This window comes from Podarcis pityusensis (assembly GCF_964106645.2).
Source record: "Podarcis pityusensis genome assembly, chromosome: 3".
NCBI lineage: Eukaryota > Metazoa > Chordata > Lepidosauria > Squamata > Lacertidae > Podarcis > Podarcis pityusensis.
The window spans coordinates 42,483,351-42,495,239 of NC_138026.1; positions in this window are offsets into that span (position 1 = coordinate 42,483,351).

Consider the following 11,889-nt stretch of genomic DNA (forward strand, 5'->3'; position numbering starts at 1 on the left):
CTTGAAATTATGGCGCAAGCAATGCTCTGAGATGGGGTCTCTGTGCTGTGCCATACTGGCTGGGGTGGGTAGCAGGGTTTCAGAGGGCTCCACCATTTCTTACTGCCCCCGTTGCTTCCTAGCCAGACTTAAGATCACTCTGTTATTGACTGATACTCCAATAAATTTCATGCTGGCACAGGTGCATGCAGACCATAATCAAGCACAGGTCTTTGCACCTTTTAAGCCCATTAAAATCAATGGGTCTAAATTTCATATATATTTACAATTTCCAGTTATACATTTTCCACAATAAAATATCCAATAAGATAGTACATTCATTGACTTCTCCTCCTTTCATTGTTCTTTTAATTTTCCCATTATTACTTCATATTCTATTCCAACCATCTAATTTCCCCCCCTTTACATATTACCTCTATTTACTGTCGGCCAGGCATCCCCAGACTCAGCCCTCCAGCAGTTTTTGGGACTACAATTCCCATCATCCCTGACCACTGGTCCTGTTAGCTAGGGATGATGGGAGTTGTAGTCCCAAAACATCTGGAGGTCCGAGTTTGGGGGTGCCTGCTGTAGGTTATATTGTTGAATTTACCTTAATCCTGCTAACTTTTTCACTTGTTTACAGTTATTTTCCAGATACTCCACAAATATTTTCCATTCCTCTCTATGAACTCTATCCTGTTGTTCTCTTATTCTGCTTTAGACCTGCTAACTGCATACCCCATCCTTTTAAGATACCATTCCGCCTTTGGGACCTCTCCCACCCTCCATCTTTGGGCTAACAAAATCCGAGCTGCTGTAGTTGAATACATATTTTTTCTGGCCCCTGGGAACGTCTGTCTGCACTATTCCTAGAAGAAATGCCTCTGTTTTTTGGGAGGGGGGAATGTTCTTTTAAACAATTTTTTCATCTCATTCTAAATCATTTCCCAATAATCCTTAACTATTCTTCATGTCAACCACATATGATAAAACATTCCTTCTGCTTCTTTATATTTCCAACACATACCTAATTCAGATTTGTACATATTCGCTAATTCACTCGGCGTTGGGTACCATCTATATATCATTTTCATGTAATTTCCCTTCACAATGGGTCTAAATTTCAGTTGGAATACAGCATTGACATTAGCAGCCTACACAAAGAACATTTCATATCATGTCACTTGTCCTGTCATCAACCTTCCTTACTTTCCTGAAATGTTAAAACCTCAGGGAAGTCTGAGTACCATAACTTTAGTTACTGCAGAAGAGGGAGCAATGTTACACGTTTGCAAATTGAGACAAAAAGATTTGTGCTTGAAAATGACTGTGTAGGGGAAAGGAAATAAACCTTGTATTCTCAATTTCCTTTAATAAATTCCCTTTTCTGGCAGCACATTTTTATAGATCAAGTTGAGCCCCATTTTGAATTCATGGCTGCAGAACTGTTAAATAGTAAAACTATATCACATATTTTCAGTTTTATAGAAAGCAAAACTTCCAGGGGGAGGGAGGGAGAGAATAGGCTGTTGAAAGTAGCAACCGTTGACATTTAATGGGGACTCAGAGTAGCTCCAGCATTAACAGCTGTGCTGGAAATTTTATAAAAGAGTTTATGCCAACACACAAAAGTATAGACAGAACTGGTTTTCAATAACCAGAAAGCTCATTATTAAACATTTGTTCATTTTTTAAAAAGGGAGCTAATCGAAGGAAAAACACATAAGGTTTATTTCCAAAGTTCAGATATTTGTGCAGATGTTCTAATTGCACCCCCTGCGTCTCTTTAAAAGAGCTTATCAACATTTTTCATAATTGTATGTTTTTGGTTTCTTTTTAAAGAGAAAAAGAAAAGAAAAATGAACACTAACCATTACATCCCCTAGAACTCTGCATTTAAAACTGGCAACTATTTGAATCACTGAGATGGGCAATGCTTTATTGTGTTATTGAGGAAAAGCATCCTAAAATCTAAAGAGAAAATGTAGATAAGAAAACAGCCCAGAATACAATGGTGGCAGCGCTGCCCGCTGCTCCATTAGTCAAGGCCAAAGCTTTTTATTTTACTTGCTGTTCAATGTCAATGCAATTTTCTATAATATTTTATCTTGTTAAATGTTTGTGGTTGAAGGAGAACTGTGCACTAAAAATTTTTTTTTAAATGGCAAATATACAAATTATGAATCCATTTTGTACAAATTTCCTGATATTAATAGGCTGCTGAACTTTGTATTTGCAAAATCTGACAAATGTACAGAAGGTCATCGTAACTTTTGAAAAGGGAAATGAAGGACGGGGGTGGGGGGGCTGATGGGGCTTGTAGCCCAAAATATCTAAAGGGCCCAAGATTGTAGAAGGGTGTTTTATGCCAATAAACACACAGCTCCGCAAAAAAAATTACTTTAATAGAAATAGCATTTGTTTCGTTTTGCTTTTTAAGAACTGCTAACGATTCAAAAGCACAAAACACCCCTCATGTTCTTGTTGGGAAATCCCACAGTTTGTAAATGTGTGTATATGGATGATATACACCACCTGATGGAAACACACATAGAACACACCTTATCACCTTATCTTTTTTCTTATTAAAATACTTATAAATATACTTCACCTATACAGATAATAGGGCAGGTAAAACATAGGTTTTTTTTTCTTTAAACAAACCATATATATGCTAGGCCAGGGATACTTTACTGTTTTGATCCAATTCTGACGGAATAAAGCACTTGAACAATGAAGCCAGTGTGCTATGTCTATAGCGTGCTGCTATGGGAAAACCCCAGTTTAGCCATTCTCCATTTCCAGTGTCAATTAAACAATGATAATTACCAGGATCAGGGCCAGACATATCGTGAGGCAGGGTGAGGCTGCCATTCCAGCAGCTCATAAGGGAACCAATTACCGGTAAGTTGTTGTTTGTTTGTTTATAATACAACAGGTGCTTGTGGGATTTTCACCTCACCTTGATCCAAGATGCTATTCACTTTGACCGAAGACGGGGCAACCTCAGGCAACAAAATATCTTGGGCTAGCCCAACTGCAGCCCAACTGCCCTTGGACCTTATTTGGATTGATATAATCTTACTGGGGCTGACAAGGTTATAAGGGCAACTGTGCAGACCCTGTGATCTGTATAACTGCCTTCCAGATAAGGATATAATCTTTCCAATTGTGAATTACAGACCCCATCCGAACTTGCACATATCAGTGTAGATTCTTGATCATTCCCTGTTTCTTGGGAGGGAGGAAGTGGGACAATCTTTTTGAAATTCACAGCTTGTCTGTATACGATCTGCTCTCTTTCTCAGGAAATTGAGGAAATATTAAAATATTTTTAAGTTCATAATGTATGAGCCAGTTTCACTAAAAGTGTGATCTAATGGCATAAGTGATGGAAATAATTTTTTTCCTTGACAGTTTTTATGCATTCCTTGCTTAAAATGAAATCTTAATGATGAATCCGAAAGATTTCCATTATATTTTATTACTTCATTTAGTCAAAGACATTTAACAAAATACTAAGGAATAAACCAGGGGAAGGGTGTTCCCCTGTGGTGCCTTGCACCATTGATTTCTTTCCAAAAAGACAGTTTTAAAAACCACATGCTCCAAAAAATGAAGGAAAGTTACAGTTGAAAGCGGATCTCATTTTGTATTATTAGTGGTGATATTTTCTCCAGTGTGATTAAGATTCAGGGAGCATTTCCTTTGTAAATCAAGGAATAGTTTCAGCTAAATGTTTAATGAAATTTGCAGTATTCTGTGTTGCCTGTGCAATTAATTAGTGCTATGAATAATAGGAAGTCAGAATCTCACTTACTTAAAAATAAAATCTAGATTTCCAGAATAACTGACAATTGCTGCATTTGTTTTTCTGTAATAGTGAAATTGTAGACATATCTCTTCAGAAGTGAAGTCCTACTTATCCCCAGGTAAGTATATAAAGGACTGCAGGATAAGATTATGAAGACTAAAATCCACATACACTTGGAAGGGAGCCCCACTGAACACAGTAGGACTTATTTCTAAGTACTATTATTATTCATTTAATTTCTATACTGCTTTACATTTATCAGATAAAATATCCAAGCGGTTTACCACACATCAGAACATCAAATAAAACAATCCAGAATAAAAACATTACTGAAGAAAGTTGGATATAAAGTATGCATTCAAAGCAACATACTAAACAGGGAACTAAAATGTTATGAAAAAGATTTCAAAATAAAACATTAAACTGCAAAATGCACATTTAACACAGCAAAGTTAACAAAAATTCTTAATGTTTCAAAAGAAAGCATTACTAAAGGAAGCCAAATATGAAATGCACATTTAAAATAGTATACAGTGGTACCTCAGGTTACATACGCTTCAGGTTACAGACTCCGCTAACCCAGAAATAGTGCTTCAGGTTAAGAACTTTGCTTCAGGATGAGAACAGAAATCGTGCTCCGGCGGCGTGGCGACAGCAGGAGGCCCCATTAGCTAAAGTGGTCTTCAGGTTAAGAACAGTTTCAGGTTAAGAACGGACCTCCGGAACGAATAAAGTACTTAACCCGAGGTACCACTGTAATTAACAAGGGACTAAAATATTATCCTAAACATAGAACATATCTGCTGCTGTTCTGCCAGTTGTGCAAGTTTCCAGTGCAATCCTATGCAAGAAGACCATTTTGGCTGTGAGTCCTGTAAGACCTGCTCCCTGCCCTCCCGGACCAAGTGGAAAAAGTCCTGCAAGACAGGGAACATGTCTACCAGGACTCGCAGCCAAGATGGTCTCCTTGCATAGGATTGCACTGTAACATGTTGTATGATTGTTAGACAAGCAAACCACAGATATTCGGCAAACTGCTTTTCCATGGTGCTTAGTTGAATTAGTTGGTCTTGGAAGCAGTTGGAAAGCAATATGGATTATTCCCCTGGATCTGATTCTGTTTGTGATAGCTAGGAACTGCTAGCACATGATGGGTGTTCTGTCATGCAACCTAGAAATATATGCCTTGAGTTAATGATAACATTCATTTCCCATCTGTGGTAAGCATTGGCATTGAATCAGGTCAACTGAGAAACAATGAAAACAGTTTCTTGCAGCATGCAAGAAAAAAGCAAGTATTTTTATATATATGGTATTAGGTGTTTTTGCTTTCTGTTGCTGGTATGCATATCAGACAACCACTAGATCGATACCTTTGTCTGTGGAGAAACATAGTATCCAGATAAACTTGAATGCTGGGGGGAAATACACACACACACACACACACACACACAGAGAGAGAGAGAGAGTTTACAGTAGTGATATATTTCAAATGGTTTTGCCAAAACCTCTGGTATGAAAATGAATATTTCCCAACCCAGACCACAGAATCGTAAGTAGATACTGCTAAATTGTTGTCTATCAGAAAGTGTAAAGTTAAGCTGGTTATTCAACTTTCACACCTAAATTGCTTCATGCCTTTAATCTTAATGAAGACAGGAAATTAGAAGCACACTCCTTTTGAAATACGCTTCCCCTGCTGTTTGACCTTGCAAAAGGTGTGATCTAATCATTTCAGATTTTCATTTCCTTTTTCTTATTTCTAGAGTCTGGTTGGTTCAAGCTCCAATGTAGGAATTCACCCATCTCTCTCTCTCTCTCTCTCTCTCTCTCTCTCTCTCTTGCTCTCTTTCGCTTGCTAGCACACAAATGCCCAGGTCTCCTTATTACTCACACCCAGGGTTCATTCTTTTTAAAGTCTATGTTTTCCTCCTATCCACTTGTCAATTTGACATCCCTCTCAGTTCCCTCAGATACAATCAATTTGTGACTCGTTTTGTTTTGTTTTTAAAAAATGGAAAAGCCAAGCAGAAGAAAATGGAAGATGTATCAGCAGGCACTGAAAAGATTTTTCCACTTGTTCTTCTTTTGCATGTCTCCTATAGGCAGGTTTTCCCACTCTTGGTATTAGAATTCACTTTTAGGTTGCTCGGCAAACTAAGAAGCACACGCCTCTCCATGAAGGGAATATGCCAGCTTCTGTACATCCTCAGCAGATGTACTGAACTGATATTTCAGGGGTGGGGAACATTTGGCCCTCCAGAAGTTCTTTCTTTGATTCCAACTTACATCAACCTCAGCCAGTGTGGCCAGCGATTAGGAAGGATAGGAATTGGAGTCCATCATCTTCTGGGTGGCGGGGGGGGGCACAGGTTCCTCACCCCTGCTATATGAAATACTGCAGAGGAAAGAAGGCTTATGTGACATCATAGTGATATCAGATGATTGACAGTTGGGTGGGCTCCACCTGTCAAAATATTCCAGCAAGGATGGGGGAAAGACCCAGTTTTCTATTCCTGGTCAATAGTCTTGATACCTCAGATTCTAAAGGCAGCCCTGTGTCAGGAAGTTTTTAATGTTTGATGCTTTACTATGTTTTTACATGTGCTGTATGCTGCCCAGAGTGTCTGGGGAACCCCAGCCAGATGGGTGAGGTAAGAAATAACAACAACAACAACCAACATACCTTTCAACGTTTATTCAATGAAAATAGGGACATCTTATTCCATTATTATTATTAATATTATTATTACTACTACTATTATTTTTTTATTTTATTTATACCCCACCCATCTGACTAGGTTGCCCCAGCCATTCAGGGCATTTGCAACATATATAAAAACATACATAATAAAACTATACAGGGCTGCCTTCAGATGTCTTCTAAGGTTGTTACTTATTTCCTTGGCTTGGCTATCACATAACTCCATACCCTCCAACATTTCTCCAATGAAAATATGGATGTCCTAAGTAAAAGCAGGACATTCTGGGATCAAATCAGAAACTGGGACGGACTGTCCCTGGAAAATAGGGACGCTTGGAGGGCCTGCATACAGAACAAGGGTAAGGGTGACATCCATTGCTCCACCCATTCTTTATTCTGGCCTGTGATTCTGCCCTCTTCCTGTTCCCCATCTTATAGGAAAGTCACGAAATAGTTTCATGCTATCTAAGGCATTCTTTTTTCTTTTAATGTTGCTGACTATATAGAGGAACATTTGAGCCTGTTGTACTGATAGCAGAAGAACTTAATGGCAAAATCTGAAAGGTTGCTAGGAGGGCAAGATTTAGTAAGATGAAAGTGTACCAGGTAAAAGGTGAACGAAGCCCACATTTTTCAGCTGATATCTGTGACGAAGCAAATAGCTGTGTCTTATTAGATAATCCCCCAGACGTGGGCCAAGCTGGATGTGGTACACAAGTGGAGTTTTCAGATGTGAGCATCACTGATGCCTCTTTCCACTTGTAAATTCAGAATTACACACATACACATCTCATAGCCATATCACAGACATGCCTAACTCATTGCAGCTGCTGCTGCTGCTGCTGCTGCTGCTGCTGCTGCACCAAACTTGATGGGACGGGGGACAGGGAACGGGGTGGTCCAGAACCAGGTCTCAACAAGTTTGAGCAAGAAATAGCAAGTAGGCCTGGTTTGCCCAGTGCCTTGTGGGTGGCAGGCCTACTGCAAGGAGTCAGAGAACTCTGCATGCTTCAGGTTTCATATGCAGCACTAGTGTGTGAAGCCCATGTTTTGAAGTTCCAAATACACATTATGAACCAGAGTTTCTGAAACACCACTTTGTAGCTCTAAATTATTGTTTTTATGTGATGTCTAAACCAGTCATGGGTTAAGTTAATGCCCCATACAATTTCTAGTACAGAGAGAGTACCACTACTAAATAAATGGCTAATTGGTAGCTGTAGTAAAAGGTAAAGGTAAAGGTACCCCTGCCCGTACGGGCCAGTCGTGTCCGACTCTAGGGTTGCGTGCTCATCTCGCTTAAGAGGCCGGGAGCCAGCGCTGTCCGGAGACACTTCCGGGTCACGTGGCCAGCGTGACGAAGCTGCATCTGGCGTGCCTGCACCAGCGCCGCACACGGAAACGCCGTTTACCTTCCCATTATAAAGCGGTACCTATTTATCTACTTGCACTTAGGGGTGCTTTCAAACTGCTAGGTGGGCAGGAGCTGGGACCAGACGACGGGAGCTCACCCTGCTGCGGGGATTCGAACCACCGACCATGCGATCAGCAAGTCCTAGGCACTGTGGTTTTACCCACAGCGCCACCCGCGTCCCTTGGTAGCTTGGTAGCTGTAGTAGTAATCCTCAATTAAATAAGGTGTTTCATGTAAGAAATTGAAATTGTATTGGTTTTAGCTACATTCAGTGATTCCTGAATACAGGAAACCACACTTGATACTTTAGCCTAAATCAAGAAGGAGACAGGGAGATGACTGAAATTGCTTCTTAAAAATGAACAAATTTATTATTTTTATTATTTATGTGCATATACTGTAATTCAAGAGAGCAATTAGCATCCCTTTGAAATCTTACCATGGAATAATACAGTTTCTGTGGAAATGGGATTGTAAGCATGATCTGTTGCTGCTAGCAAAAAGAATATAATCTGATTCTGTTTCCAAATGTATTTGCTTAAGAAGACAATAGACAATACTAGCAGTGAAACATTTATCTGTCTAGCTTAAGTGGCTTAGGTGAGAGAGTTACTGCTTAGAAGCTCAGAGAGAAGGAAAGTTAATATCCTTGGTTTGGTCAGCTTGTAACTTTCCAGTTTTAACGTTTCTTCACAAATGCCACTTTCCCACAGGAACTACAAAAGGGAAAACAGAAAGGACAGTGCCTTCGTGATATCAACAGCTGCTATACCAGTCCTCCTCTTCTTCTTACACTTAGTTGCATGATACAATCCCTAGCACAAACTGATACACTATGGTGAATTCCATGCTGCTAAATTAAAATATTGCGTAGCAACCGACAGGTCTTCATCTAAGACAAACTGCTGATATGTGCTATGCTTTTCTTACCATTGGACATGACGAAGAGATTAGCCCTTGCCATTTTATCCTCTGCTCTTTGTTCCTACTCAGAACACTTAAGGAGAGAGTTGGATGAGAGGGTCTCCTGTTAAGACTGCAGTGCAGACTGGGTATATACAATCCATCTGCAATCTTGCACACAGTTAGGCTTCTCAAATCCCACAAAGCCGGTGGAATTTAAACAGACTGTGAAGAACGCTATAGCCCTGTAATTCTACTTTGCAAGGGAAAAGGCAATCCTCCTTTACCAAACAAGCCATTTGCATCAGCATAACTGCTCCCTGCCTGCTTGCAAGGAAGGGGCAATGTCTACTCTGAATGGAGCTCTGAAAGGATGAATTTTCCTCAAGCACATCATAAATATTTCCTTCAGTACCTATGGTGAGGAAGCAAGGATTGGCCAGAAATATATCCCTGGAATACATTAAACAAATGGAATTCCTCTACTGGAACACACTACATACATTTAATGGAAACCTGTACTCTGAATTATATCTTGGTGCTCCAAAGCCTGAAACAAGCTAAGTTTCTGCTTTTTTTAAAAAAAGAAGCCAGAGTTCCTGAGTTTTGTAGAACTGCAACATCTGCAGCGCTGTTATGAAACAGGTTTAAAACTGGGCTGGGGAAATTCCCTTGTGATACACCAATGAGAAAACAGACCTAGATTTTAGAAGCTGGATGCCTAAAATTAGGATCCTAAGTGCCTAGTTACACACCTAAATAAGCACAGTGGTTTTTGAAAGTGCTGAGTTGCCTGTATCTCCTGGTTTGGGAGACGTTTGCCCCATAAACCTACCTTGCTGTAAGCACAGTACAGGAGAAGTATTTTATTCCCTTTCGTTTGCTGATAATCCTTTTTCTTCTTTCCATTTCTTGACTGCTTAGCAGCTTTTATGATAGAGTCGGAAGGGACCTTGAAAGTAATTTAGTCTAACCTTTTGCTCAATGCAAGATCTGCAATGCGGAGTGCAACAACTGCAGCCTCTCTGCCCAGCCTCTGTAGCCTTAAATACCTCTAGCAAAGGACAGCTCAGGTTTTTCTAGGCTTTAGACTCCCTGACACCATCCTGTAGATTCAGGCTAATCTGTTGAACTCATCATTGTTTATATATCTCTTCTTCCATCTCCTATACCCATCCTCTTTGACTCTCAGCTCGTCAGAGAGCAATCTGTGCAGCCACACTGGCTTCTTTCAATATCTCCCATTTTTCCTCCCTCCCTCCCGTGTTTCCCTAACATAGGGATTTACTGCTTTCCTAAAGTGCCCCCTCCCCAAGTTATCTAACATTTATATTGAGATATAGAAGCTATGGATTGTGGTGAACACTGATGGATGTTTGCAATGAGAGTTGATGGTGCAGGAAGGAGCAAAAATGAACTGCCACGGCCCCAAGCTATATAACACTCATGTTTTATATTTATATGGTTAAGAAACAGTCTGTCTAAAATTAAAGCCATTGGATCTGCCTTGAGCAAAATGCATGAGAATGAGCAGAAAGCTGACACATTTTCCTTCTGAGGGCCTGGCAACAGCTGCCACACAACACTGGGTACTCTGCCAGGAATGCCAAGCACCACATTAGGACAAGGACATGTGCGTGGAGCACACTTCCGAGAAATCATACTTACAACACCCAGGGTATTCAAAACTGAACTCGCAGGATAACTGCACCTGTGAAACCTCCTAGGAAACAAGGATAGTTAGGTAAAAGGTAAAGGACCCAGACGGTTAAGTCCAGTCAAAGGCGACTATGGGCTTGAGGCACTCATCTCGCTTTCAGGCCGAGGGAGCTGGCATTTGTCCACAGACATCTTTCCAGGTCATGTGGCCAGCCTGACTAAACCACTTCTGGTGTAATGGGACACTGTGACAGAAGCCAGAGCATATGGAAACACCATTTACCTTCCTACTACAGCGGTACCTGTTTATCTACTTGCACTGGTGTGCTTTCGAACTGCTAGGTAGGCAGGAGCTGGGACAGAGCAACAGGAGCTCACCACCGCTGCGCAGGTTTGTTTTTATTCCTTAAAGGGAGCCTTCTTAATCTAATAGCTATGTTATCATGCTCATAACATAATGCTCTCCACTGTCATTCTCTTGGTCCTGGTGGTACCTTTCCTGATGTAGGATACATATTCTAGCTGAACTTCATTATTGTGGTTTTAGACAATTCTAATATTTTTGTTAGAGATTTGGCACTTGACTATCTCTTTCAGCTTCCTTTTTTTACCAATTCCCACATTTGGGGGAAATTTCCTCTTTCTTCTTTTTATTTCCTGATTTATTAACACATCACTTTCAAATATAGTGAGATATTTCCACATGAAACCTTCCTTTTCCCTTTGCTAAGTGCTGAACACCATTGAAGCGGACAGTTAATGCTGCTACCAAAACAGAAAGCACACCATTTCTGAAGTAGGCCTCTGACCGAGTATCATCAGTGTCCTTTGTTGCTTCCAATATAGCATTATGTGTGCTATTGTCATGTGGCCTTGTCTTCTTACACCTAACTATATCACATGTACCCAGTACTAAATTACTCCTGTGGTCTGGTATTGCCACTCGTAGCAGTTCTGTGGAAGAGTCTGCCTCTTTGGGGATTTCTAGCTTGTTGGACTCTTACTTCCTCTTTGATTTACAGAGCAATGGCAACTCTTGTGCCTCATTTCACTAGGTTTCAGTTCTGCCTATTATGTACCCTCCTTTATGAGCAAGCACTCCAGTTTGCCCATCCTTGCATTAGCATATAAATATTTATATGCAGCACTGTCTCTCTCCAAATGGCTTCTCTAATTTTCTATCAAGCCTCTGCACTTGGAGTGCCTGGTTTTATCACTGGAGGTTTTAAAGCAGAGGTTGGATAGCCACCTGCCATAGATGCTTTAGTTGAGATTCCTGCATTGCAGGGGGTTGGACTAGGTGACCCCAGGGAGTCCCTTCCAACTATTTGATTCTATGATCCCTCCTTTGCAAGAAAGACTTGCAATACAGTGGTACCTCGGGTTACAGACGCTTCAGGTTACAAATGCTTC